General features: G+C 36.5%; 1 protein-coding gene across 10 annotated transcripts in view; it reads left to right on the forward strand.

The window, feature by feature from the left end:
- LMNTD1 (lamin tail domain containing 1) overlaps positions 1–12810 on the forward strand; it is a 490983-nt gene that overhangs the window by 94187 nt on the left and 383986 nt on the right. The window contains exon 1 of one of the 10 annotated variants that reach the window (XM_073877813.1): positions 10153–10240. The exons of the other annotated variants lie outside the window; for them this stretch is intronic. The gene's annotated coding sequence lies outside the window, so the exon portion shown is untranslated. Of the gene's footprint in view, positions 1–10152; positions 10241–12810 lie in introns of those variants that run through there. 10 annotated transcript variants of the gene reach the window in all.

Consider the following 12810-nt stretch of genomic DNA (forward strand, 5'->3'; position numbering starts at 1 on the left):
GTTAAATTTATTCCTAGGTATCTAATGGTTTTGGGTGCAATTGTAAATGGGATCGACTCCTTGATTTGTCTCTCTTCTGTCTTGTTGTTGGTGTATAGGAATGCCACTGATTTCTGTGCATTGATTTTATATCCTGCTACTTTACTGAATTCCTGTATGAGTTCTAGCAGTTTTGGGGTGGAGTCTTTTGGGTTTTCCACATACAGTATCATATCATCTGCAAAGAGTGAGAGTTTGACGTCCTCTTTGCCAATTTGGATACCTTTAATTTCTTTTTGTTGTCTGATTGCTGTGGCTAGGACTTCTAATACTATGTTGAATAGCAGTGGTGAGAGTGGACATCCCTGCCGCGTTCCTGACCTTAGGGGAAAAGCTCTCAGCCTTTCCCCATTGAGAATGATATTCGCTGTAGGTTTTTCATAGATGGCTTTTATGATATTGAGGTATGTACCCTCGAACCCTATACTCTGAAGAGTTTTGATCAAGAAAGGATGCTGTACTTTGTCAAATACTTTTTCTGCATCTATTGAGAGGATCATATGATTCTTGTTCTTTCTTTTGTTAATGTATTGTATCACGTTGATTGATTTCCGGATGTTGAACCAGCCTTGCAGGCCAGGGATAAATCCCACTTGGTGGTGGTGAATAATCCTTTTAATGTACTGTTGGATCCTATTGGCTAGTCTTTTGGTGAGAATTTTTGCATCCATGTTCATCAAGGATATTGGTCTGTAATTCTCCTTTTTGATAGGGTCTTTGTCTGGTTTTGGGATCAAGGTAGTGGTGGCCTCATAAAATGAGTTTGGAAGTTTTCCTTCCATTTCTATTTTTTGGAACAGTTTCAGGAGAATAGGTATTAATTCTTCTTTAAATGTCTGATAGAATTCCCCTGGGAAGCCATCTGGCCCTGGGCTTTTGTTTGTTGGGAGATTTTTGATGACTGCTTCAATTTCCTTAGTGGCTATAGATCTGTTCAGGTTTTCTGTTTCTTCCGGGTTCAATTTTGGTAGTTGATACATCTCTAGGAATGCACCCATTTCTTCCAGGTTATCTAATTTGCTGGCATAGTGTTGCTCATAATATGTTCTTATAATTGTTTTTATTTCTTTGGTGTTGGTTGTGATCTCTCCTCTTTCACTCATGATTTTGTTGATTTGGGTCATTTCTCTTTTCTTTTTGATCAGTCTGGCCAGGGGTTTATCAATCTTGTTAATTCTTTCAAAGAACCAGCTCCTAGTTTCATTGATCTGTTCTACTGTTCTTTTGGTTTCTAGTTCATTGATTTCTGCTCTGATCTTATTATTTCTCTTCTCCTGCTGGGTTTAGGCTTTATTTGCTGTTCTTTCTCCAGCTCCTTTAGGTGTAAGGTTAGGTTGTGTAGTTGAGACCATTCTTATTTCTTGAGAAAGGCTGTATTGCTATACACTTTCCTCTCAGGACTGCCTTTGCTGTATCCCAAAGATTTTGAACAGTTGTGTTTTCATTTTCATTGGTTTCCATGAATTTTTTTAATTCTTCTTTAATTTCCTGGTTGACCCATTCATTCTTTAGTAGGATCCTCTTTAGCCTCCATGTATTTGAGTTCTTTCTGACTTTCCTCTTGTGATTGAGTTCTAGTTTCAAAGCATTGTGGTCTGAAAATATGCAGGGAATGATCCCAATCTTTTGGTACCGGTTGAGACCTGATTTGTGACCTAGGATGTGATCAATTCTGGAGAATGTTCCATGGGCACTACAGAAGAATGTGTATTCCGTTGCTTTGGGATGGAATGTTCTGAATATGTCTGTGAAGTCCATTTGGTCCAGTGTGTCATTTAAAGTCTTTATTTCCTTGTTGATCTTTTGCTTAGATGATCTGTCCATTTCAGTCAGGGGGGTGTTAAAGTCCCCCACTATTATTGTATTGTTGTCAATGTGTTTCTTTGCTTTTGTTATTAATTGCCTTATATAATTGGCTGCTCCCATGTTCGGGGCATAGATATTTACAATTGTTAGATCTTCTTGTTAGATAGACCCTTTAAGTAGGATATAGTGTCCTTCCTCATCTCTTATTACAGTCTTTGTTTTAAAATCTAGTTTGGCTGATATAAGGATTGCCACCCCAGCTTTCTTTTGGTGTCCATTAGCATGTAAATGGTTTTCCACCCCCTCACTTTCAATGTGGGGGTGTCTTTGGGTCTAAAATGAGTCTCTTGCAGACAGCATATTGATGGGTCTTGTTTTTTAATCCAATCTGATAGCCTGTGTCTTTTGATTGGGGCATTTAGCCCATTTACATTCAGGGTAACCATTGAAAGGTATGAATTTAGTGCCATTGTATTGCCTGTAAGGTGACTGTTAACTGTATGTTGTCTGTGTTCCTTTCTGATCTTTGCTGCTTTTAGGCTCTCTCTTTGCTTAGAGGACCCCTTTCAATATTTCTTGGAGGGCTGGTTTCGTGTTTGCAAATTCCTTTAGTTTTTGTTTGTTCTGGAAGCTTTTTATCTCTCCTTCTATTCTCAATGACAGCCTAGCTGGATATAGTATTCTTGGCTGCATATTTTTCTCGTTTCATGCTCTGAAGATATCTTGCCAGTCCTTTTTGGCCTGCCAGGTCTCTGTGGATAGGTCTGTTGGCAATCTAATGTTTCTACCATTGTAGGTTACAGATCTCTTCTCCCGAGCTGCTTTCAGGATTTTCTCTTTGTCTCTGAGACTCGTAAGTTTTACTATTAGATGTCGGGGTGTTGACCTATTATTATTGATTTTGAGAGGGGTTCTCTGTGCCTCCTGGATTTTGATGCCTGTTTCCTTCCTCACATTAGGGAAGTTCTCTGCTATTATTTGCTCCAATATACCTTCTGCCCCTCTCTCTCTCTTCTTCTTCTGGGATCCCAATTATTCTAATGTTGTTTCGTCTTATCGTATCACTTATCTCTCGAATTCTGCCCTCATGATCCTGTAGTTGTTTATCTCTCTTTTTCTCAGCCTCTTTATTTTCCATCATTTGGTCTTCTATATCACTGATTCTCTCTTCTGCCTCATTTATCCTAGCATTTAGTGCCCCCATTTTTGATTGCACCTCATCAATAGCCTTTTTGATTTCGACTTGGTTAGATTTTAGTTCTGTTATTTCTCCAGAAAGGGTTTCTCTAATAACTTCCACGCTTTTTTCAAGCCCAGCTAGTATCTTTAAAGTCATGATTCTGAGCTCTAGGTCCGACATCGTACTAATGTCCGTATTGAGTAGGTCCCTGGCTGACGGTACTACCTCTTGTTCTTTTTGCTGAGGTGATTTCTTTCGTCTTGTCATTTTGTCCAGAGGAGAATAGATGAATGAGAGAACAAAATGCTAACAGGTTTACAACGTCCCCAGCAAATATACTGTATACAAATCAGAAAAGACCTGAAACCAGGGGAAAAGAAAGGGAAAGAAAGAAAAAAGAAAGAGAAAAAAAAAGAAAAAAAAGATAAAAACAAAAACAGAACAATACAAAAAAAGCAGAATGTGATCAAATATGATCAGGCTAGTGCATAGATCAGTGCCACACACTAGATTTTGGGCGTATTTTGGTCTGTTAGAAAAAAGTGCCTTCTAAAATTTTAAAGGAAGAAAGACATATATGTACAAAATAAGGGTTGATACAATGAAGGGATGGAAGATGACTGTAAAGATGAAAATTATAAAAGATTTTATAAAAGGACTTGGTAAGATAAGTTGTTTGAAAAAAGAAAGAAGATTTAAGAAAAAAAAAAAAAGGAAAACGGGAGAGAATGTGATCAGGCAGGAGACTAGAACAAAGCCATACACTAGTGATTTAGGGTATATTTTGATCTGTTAGAAGAAACTGTATCTCAAAATTTTAAAGAGAGAACAACTTATATATATATGCCAAAAATAAGGGTAACTACTATGAAGGGATAAAATCTGACTCTAAAAATGAAAAATAAAAAGTTTTTTTTTTAAAAAAAGGGATTGATAAGATGTTGGTTGAAAAAGGGAAAAAGAAAAATAAAAAAAACAGTTAACAAAAATTAACTTTGCTGAACTAATGAATCATGGTAAAAAAAAGCCATGAATTCTATGTGCAGTATTCCCCTAGCGCTGGAGTTCTCCCATTCTCCTTGATCCGTAAACTTGGTCTTGACTTGCTGGCTGTTCAGGCTGATCTTCTGGGGGAGGGGCCTGTTGCTGTGGTTTCCAAATGTCTTTGCCGGAGGCTGAATTGCCCCACCCTTGTCGGTCAGGGTTAAGGAAGCTGCTCCGGTTTGCTCTCAGGAGCTTTTGTTCCCTGCAAGCTCTCGGTACAGCTTTGGAGGACCAGGGTGAAAATGGTGGCCTCCCAGTCTCCACCTGGAGGAGCTGAGAACTTGGGGCCCCACTCCTCAGTGCGCCCCCAGAGAAAAGCAGTCACTCCCATCTCTCTGGTCTCCGGCCGCACTCCGTGCTCACCCGGCCTGTGACCGAGCGTTTCTATCTCTGGCACCCGGCCCCCGTGTGGAATCTCCAAACCCAGCAGATCCCTGCGGTGTGTTCCCGCGCCGCTCCTCCCCGGGAAGGAAGGGGAGTCTCCCGGCTCTGCCGCTTGTTGGGTCCCTGCTGGAGGAGCAGTGGCCCGACTGGGCCGCGGATCACAGTTTATGGCAACCCTGAGCTGAGAGCCCATGCCTCGGCTCTGTCTCTGCAGCCGGCTTCCCCGCTCTGATACCTGGGAGCTCTGGCGCACTCAGGCCCCCCCGGTCTTTCTGTGACCCCAAGGGTCCTGAGACCACACTGTCCCGGGAGGATTCCACCCCCTGCTTAGCCACTGCAGCGATGTTCCTCAGCCGAGCCAACTTTTAAAAGGTCCGATTTTGTGCCCCGCGGCTCTAGCACTTGCCAGAAGCGGCCCACGCAGGCCCCTCCCCCGCCGTCTATCCTCCCGAATATCGCCTCAGATTCACCTCTCCGCACGTCCTACCTTCCAGTAAGTGGTCGCTTCTCTGTTCAGAGAGTTGTTGCTACTCTCCTCTTCGATCTCCTGTTGAGTTCGTAGGTGTTCAGAATGGTTTGATCTCTATTCAGCTGAATTCCTGAGACCAGACGAAATCTAGGTCTCCTACTCCTCCGCCATCTTGCTCCGCCCCCCTACAGTTATTATTCATTATCATATTAAATTATAAATTAGATAATACAGAGAAAATTTGACAAAAATCTGTAAAAAAACTATTGAAAAAATACTGATAAAAGACATTTCTATAATAGAATGTATTTTATACTTGTTTTTAAAAATGTTTCATCACTGCATGTAAGATACTAGATTCTGGAAAATATCAAGTCGGTGTCATAAAATAAACATTTTGGACTCAACTACATTAACAATAGCTGCACAAATAGACTGGATGGTAGAGTACGCTGTTTAGGGACTCAAGTTGATGGAATGCTGTTGCGAGTTGGTAAGGTGGACATCTTGTGGTTTTACCTGCCCTATGTTCCTTCTCCTTAAATGTGGCACACCTAATTTTAGGGGGGGGGAATCATTCCTCCTCTCTGAGTCCACATGGATCCAATCAGAGTGACTTCAGTGATTAAAATAGTTGATGTCAGGGATGGGTGACCCAGGTCTGGCCAATGAGAATCCTCTTAGCCCCTGGAATTAGTTCAGATTTGGCTACATGACCCATATTAGGCCAAATAGAGTTCATCCTAGGACTTTAGAGCTATCAGGGAAAATGTGCACTTTAACAATAATTTCGTTGATTGAGTTCATTGGATGTAAAGACAAATGAAGCTAATGGCGGTCATTTTTTATGGTACACATAAAAAATATGCCTGGAAATATACCCAAACCAAAGTAGACATGGAGACAGACAAATGCCTGACATTTGACCACTTGGATTCTGCTTGCTCCACCCGAAGCTAGTAAGGCCTTGAATCTCCCAGATATATGAACCATCATTTTTGTTTTTGCCTTAAACTAACATGATACTATGTTTCCATCCCTTGCAAATAAGGTATCTTATTAACACATCTAATTCAGATAGTGGTAGTAATAAATAATTTGTAACAGTGGCAGAGAAATGTAATTAGGCAGAAATTTTAAAAGAAAAATTTATGCACATCAAATAACGTGAAGCAAGAATATAGTTTTATTAGACCATTTGAAAATTCAGATAGAATTATAGAATTTTAGAATGATAGAGATTTTTTCTTTTAACTTTCTAAGGGTAAACTGAGGTCTGGAAAGAAGCATCTAAAATAGTCAATAGAGATTATAGACAAATGCTTCCATGTATTTATAATAATGGAAATAAACAGTGGACTGCTGAAGGATTTTGAGATTTAAATTTTTCAAGCTAACTAACTGTATTAAGAACCAAATTAATGTTATTTTTCATGCAACTTAATCTAGCCAAAAAAGAACCACATGACTGAAATAGGATGGGTCCACTAATTTAAAAATAGTTAATTTCTTTTCCTTAAAAGTGATTTCACTCTTTGTTCAACTAGGAAATGTAGATAAAATTTACAAACAGACGTGAATCCAAAAACATGAATCAGTTTATTCCATATTAAAATATTAATTTAGGTTGTTTACTCTCTAAAGGAATACATAAACACCTATCCTATTGAAATAGAACTTTGGTTAAAATTATAAATTGACATCATCTTAACTTTAATTTCTAAGCAGCTATCAGTATTTTCATGTGACCAAAGTTAATCAGGTCATTAGGAAAAATGATCAAATCCATTGTTCGGCATAATGCATCCCAAACAGCTGGCTGACTTAGATAAAGGTTTCATTCTTCCATAAACTGACTTGTGACATACTGGCATCACAGCAGAAGACTGGGGGACACAGCATTTGTTTTTAAAATTACACGTGGGGAAAATAAAAACCAGGTAATCTGTATTTTGAAATATGTTTTGTTTATTTCAGCCATTTACTAATTTATAACTGTGAATTTGGATGGTGGAATTATGGGTAGGATTTTTTATGGATGGGTTTGGAAGGTTTTAAAACAGAAAAGGAAACTATTAGTTCTGTCTTTGAAAAACAACAAAACACAATGGAAACATTTCACACCATATGGTGGCAATATAAAAATAGCAAGAAGATTGTGTCAATTTATTATCAGTATAAAACAGGGCACACTCCTACACTTTATCTTTTGTGAAAAGTATGCCTAATAAAATAAAGCTAAGCCAAATATTAGTTTTAATTACTAAAGGTTAGTAGGATACAACAAATATGCTCTCCTGAAAAAATAAGGTTATCAAATTGCATTTAAATAATCATGTAAAGTTCAAAACTTGGAAAAGCAAAACAACAAAGGGAATGAAGATTGATCAGAAAGAAAGATAAATAGACTGAATGAAAAAGACTGAAGTCACTCATATTCATGTTAGAGATTCCATGGTTAGCAGAGTATCTTTTGGTACATAGACCAGTGACTTCAGCTAATGGAATTATTTGGCAAATGACTAACCACTTTCTGTGCTGTTAAAGAGTCATTAAAATTTTGCTCAATTACATGGTAACTATACAGAAACTGACCCTAGAAGAGCTATTACTAATAAGCATTGAGAACATTAAAAAACATACTTAGAAGCAAATATGATCATTCATACAGTCAGTGTTGATAGTATTTCCTCTGTCAAAGGGTTGGAGAATTAATAAAATAAATGAAAATTCTGAGAAATTATGTGGAAGTGAACATGAAAGTCTGCTCAAATACTAACGTGTTGCTGCACTGTAAGGGGCTCCAGGCTGAAGAAAAGCTTTCACTGCCATATGGTAGACATTGGTCCCTTGGATACAGGCCTCATTAAACAAGTTCTTCCAATCTTTTCTTAAAAAAAAAAAAATTCAAATAACATATAAGTAAAAAGGGTTAAAATGATAATACTCTTTTACTCATGTATGGTTCTTCTCAAGAATTTTTCAAGGCCCACATCAAGGCCAGGACTCTGGTACGGAGAGTGAGGGATCTAGTGTGTAAAATTAAAGAGGCGTTGAGAGTGAGCACCTTATATTTTGTGTTCTAAACACCTCACTTACATCCCCCTAGTCCTGGTCCTGAAACTTATGCAAATGTATGTATACAATTTATACAAATTTACATATAATTTAAAATCAAAATAAGATCATCCTCTACATGTGTAACTTGCTTCACTCAACAATATATGGCAAGCAATTTTCCTTATTACTATATATAGTTATATGTCATTCTTTCAAATATCTGCATGATATGTTACAATACAAATGGACTATAATTTATTAAATCCCCCTCTTGTGATAGGTACTTATATCATTTCCAGTTTTTGAGTACTGCTAATGATACTGCAATTTTATACATACATCTTTGTGTACTTGTGTGTTTCAGTAAATTATTATCAATAGTGTAATTGTACATTCAACAAATACTCACATTTTAAAGGTTGATAGATACTGACAACTTTACCTCTAAACTACAGCAATGTCAAGTCAAACTTTCTGAGATGGTGGAAGTGTTCTCAATTGGTGTTGTCCAGTATGGTAACCACTACCACATGAGGCCATTGAACACTTGAAATGTTGCTAGTGAGACAAAGGAATTGAATTTTGATTTTATTTCATTTCAAATCTAAATTTTTCAGTTGGTTATCTTTGATTTTCATTGCTTACAGTCATTGGCTAGGGCCTCCATAAAAATATTGAATAATACCTGTAAATAAGCAGATTTTTTTTTTTATTCTGAGCTTCAGTCAGAATACTTTGAGTGTCTCACCATATGTGTGACATTTGTTGTTGGTTTCTGATAGACTGTCTTTATCAAAGTAACAGAACTTGCTAGTGGGCTGACCCAAAAGCCATTCTGTGGCCTCTCATTATAGATGCTGCAGAGCCTGTTTTATAGGAAGTCTGCTAGTGTTTTAAGAGAGAGATAACTTGAATCGTCTTAGGGGATAGGTGTCAGTTCATATGTGAGTGTAGGACTTGTTGACAGTTCTCCTTTCTCTACATCTAGTCTTGCTGTGTGGAGCTGTGGCAGCCCTTCTAATCATAAGCAACCAGCATGAGAATGAAGAGCTGACAGCTAACTAAGCATGGGCAGAACACAAAGCTGGAATGAGCGAGTCCTGGGTTATATTTTTGGCTCACTGACCCAGTTCTGAGACTGTCTGCTTCTGAAATTATTTTAAAATAAACACAAAATGTTTTTGTAGCTTAAACCACCATTCATGGAGTTTTCTGTTATTTTCCACCAGAAGCATTCTTAACCGATACCTCAAATTAAGAATTTTTTTCTATTTCTGGTTTTATGAGTATTATTAAAACCAGAAGTGAATGTCATAATTAGTCACATATTTTTACAAAAATAACTTTCAAATAACAGCAGATACTTAAATAGTGCTTAATATATGGAAGGCACTTATTCTAATTTTTACATTTATTAACTAAGTTAATTTTTGTAACAACTCAATGGGGTAGATATTATTATTATCCGTATTTAAAGATGAGGAAATTGAAGCACAGAGAGGTTAGGTAAATTGTCTACGGTTACACAGTTAGTAAGTGACAGAGTCAGGATTTGAACCCATACAGTTTGGCTCCAGAATCCTGGATTCTATTTTACCTCCAGTATTGAGAAATGATGCATGGGCCACAATATATCTTTTTCAATTCCATCATTATTATTAGTTGTCTTTATTGTAAGAGTGGCCAACAGAGCCATTTAACTGAATTAATGGGAAATGAATATGAATTAAGTATTGTAATATGGTCTGTAATACACGGTAAAAAGAGCACCAATAAAATTCAGTTGATTAAGCATAAAAGCAAATCCTAGCTTTTCTTACTCAATTTACTTTCTTAAAGTTTGACTTCACAAATTCATTTCTTGGATTTCTTTTTTCTTTCTGGGACTCAAAAGAACAATATCCTTTTCTTATTCTTCCTGAAGCTAGAATTATAATAGATGAATTAAGGCATTTTTTGGCCATTTCTTTGACATGTCCTGACTTTAGCCACGTTTTCTTCTTTTTTCCTATGCTCCTTCTTTGATCAAGAACACTGATGCTTGTGTTCTCTGTCATCGAGGAAAGTAGCATAGAAACAAACAAACAAAACAAGCAAGAACTTAATACTCCCACCTACTCCTGGGTTTTTATGCCTCATCTCATTTGTTCTATCTAGACTGAGTGTGACTCAACATAAAGGGAAAATGTCTTAAAATCCTGTTGGCACTCCATAAATAATAAATGGTAATAACAGAGCCTCCAGACAACAGCATTTATGTAAGTAAATGTGAACATGGATTATCTAGTATGTAGAGTACAATAGGAAGTACTTTTCAGCTTTTCAGAAGTTGTTAAAACAAAACTGTTGATACTTGATAATGTTTTAAGGCCTTGTTCTATTTTTTTTCTCTTTTATATTCTTCATGTATTCACTGGCATCTGGCAATGCCTTTGGAAATACATTAAATTCAAAATCACTAAGTAGGAGTTGTGCAAAAGACAATATTAGCAGCATGATTACAGTCAACCATGATTGTAGGCTTATTCATTTTAGGCTTATTTACCATCACTTAAGGAGGATAGGTTTTTTTTGTGTGTATACAAGTATAATAATATTTAGTTCATAGATTTATCATCATCATCATTGCCATCTTTATTATCATTATCAAGGTGATAAATTATCTAGTCATAATTATCACTGTTATGTGAGGTTTTTGTGTATTTGCCATTTAACATAATTCATTTTTAATGATTCTTTTTAAAAAAATCATTGCTAGATGTGTAATTAAATGTCAAAGAATCTATATAATTAATATATACTCTGGAATAAACACTATAATCTCAATTGCAAATAAATTCATGAATTAACAAATATATTCTTGCCTCTCTTTGGCAAATATATACACAAGAGATTATATAGATGTTACCTATTATGTAAATATGGGGTTTATTTTAGCTATCCCAGACAGAAAGTGAGAAAAATAAAGAAGATGATGTCAGAGGATTTATAACATTCACAGGGACAGGAGCAGGGGTATTCATAATGTTCACAACCACAGAAGAAAATAGAAAGAGTAAGATGGACCATAAAAATGAAAGTAGTAGAATAGAGTGAGAAGAAATTGAATAAAGGCAATGAGATTTAGAGACTTGAAAGGGAGGCTGGAACTATTGCTTTGATGTAGAATGCACTGGAACCAAATAAAGAATAAAATAAAAATCTACAAGTAGGTTGAAAAAGGAGACATTCTAGAGAATTCAGATAGGAAATTTGGGTTTGTTTGGCACGGCAGTGTCTTCTTTCAATTTCATGCTTATAGGAGCACAGATGGGAAACTTAAAAAAAAAAAAGGCAGGGCCTTTAGTGGGAGCTCTAAGGGTGTTACCTTATTATTATTATTCCTGAAAGAGTACCAACTTTCCATGCTCTTTAATTTTTCTTTTGTTTCATAATGGAATTCAGGTAAATTGCCTGTGTAATACCCTCACAGACATACCAAATTTTCGGAAAAAATAGTATTTTCTTCTCTACGTCATAGCTTCATGGTGGACCAAGCTTGGTTTCTCTGTGTGTTTGGACTGTTGTCATGCACAGCTTCCTCTGTGAAGTCTAAAATTAACTCTCAAGTTAAAATTTGAAGCAGGATTCAAATCCTGATTCAGCTCCTAGCAGTGTCACAGGTTCTATAAGCTTTTGTTTCTTCATCTATAAAATTGAGAAAACAATTACACCTAATTCAAAGGTTGTAAGATAGGAGATAAAATTGGGAAAACAATTACACCTATTTCAAAGTTTGTAAGGTTGTTCCATTGTGAATGGAACATAGCAAATATTCAGCAGTTGATATTATTCCTTTAATAAGAACCATCTAATAGCCATTAACTCCGTCATTATCCACCTGCTGCTTTGTTTAATGGCTGAGTATTGGACTGATGGGAAAGATCACTCTGCCTAACTAAATGTTTTTTTTTTCTGGCCATGACAGGGGTATCTGCCTGGTTTACTGGTTCAGAAAGAAATAATGTTCATGCATATTTGTGATAATATTAAAGTTCCTATGAATCAGGAAAAACTGCATATTAAAAGGCACCTCTTGTTTGGAACTGCATAGAACCAACCAGTTTGACCTTGTGACTCCCACAAGATGAGATTTGAAGTGTTATATCATTGTGAGGATGCAGGATGCAGGGAGGCAGGGTGGGCAAGGGCAGAAAATATTCCTCTGGGACCCTTCTGAGCCTAACTGGATCCTACTCTAACATTTGAAAATAAGGGGAGCACAATGAAGAAATGGATAATTTACAATGCTGTGTGCACAGTGACTTGGGCTGACAGCTTAATGGAATCGTCATCCCTTCATCATTCTTCAGATCATCAGTTAGATAATGCAAATGCAGACTGACATGACTTCTGTGGTTGTTACCACTTGATTTGAAAGATATTTATTAAGATAGTTGTTTTGGGAAAGAAAGAGCAAGAGATATTTCTTAAAGGTTAGGACCATGTTTCTCCCTAATATGGATTGTGTATCACAGTCTTTTACAACTACAATAGTTTTTTTACTCAATGAAAAAATGAAACCCTTACTTAAAAAATTGATTTATTAAATTGCTTAGATTTGCTTTTGCTTTTAAAGTTACACTGATTCATTGAATTTAATTATAAGGGAACTTGAAACTCATGCTTTTAATCTGTCTTATCTCCTCTTGGACTACAGATCCATAATGTATAAAACCTTCATGTGTGGTCTCTTCTAGTCCAGAATCAACATATATTAATTCCACTTATTCTTTTGAATATTTCATGGCATGGACATCAAAATAGTATATGTATATATTTGTCTCAC

Source organism: Callorhinus ursinus, unplaced genomic scaffold (assembly GCF_003265705.2).
Source record: "Callorhinus ursinus isolate GAN/ISIS: 27379988/994484 unplaced genomic scaffold, GSC_fseal_2.0 scaffold27, whole genome shotgun sequence".
NCBI classification, from domain to species: Eukaryota; Metazoa; Chordata; class Mammalia; order Carnivora; family Otariidae; genus Callorhinus; species Callorhinus ursinus.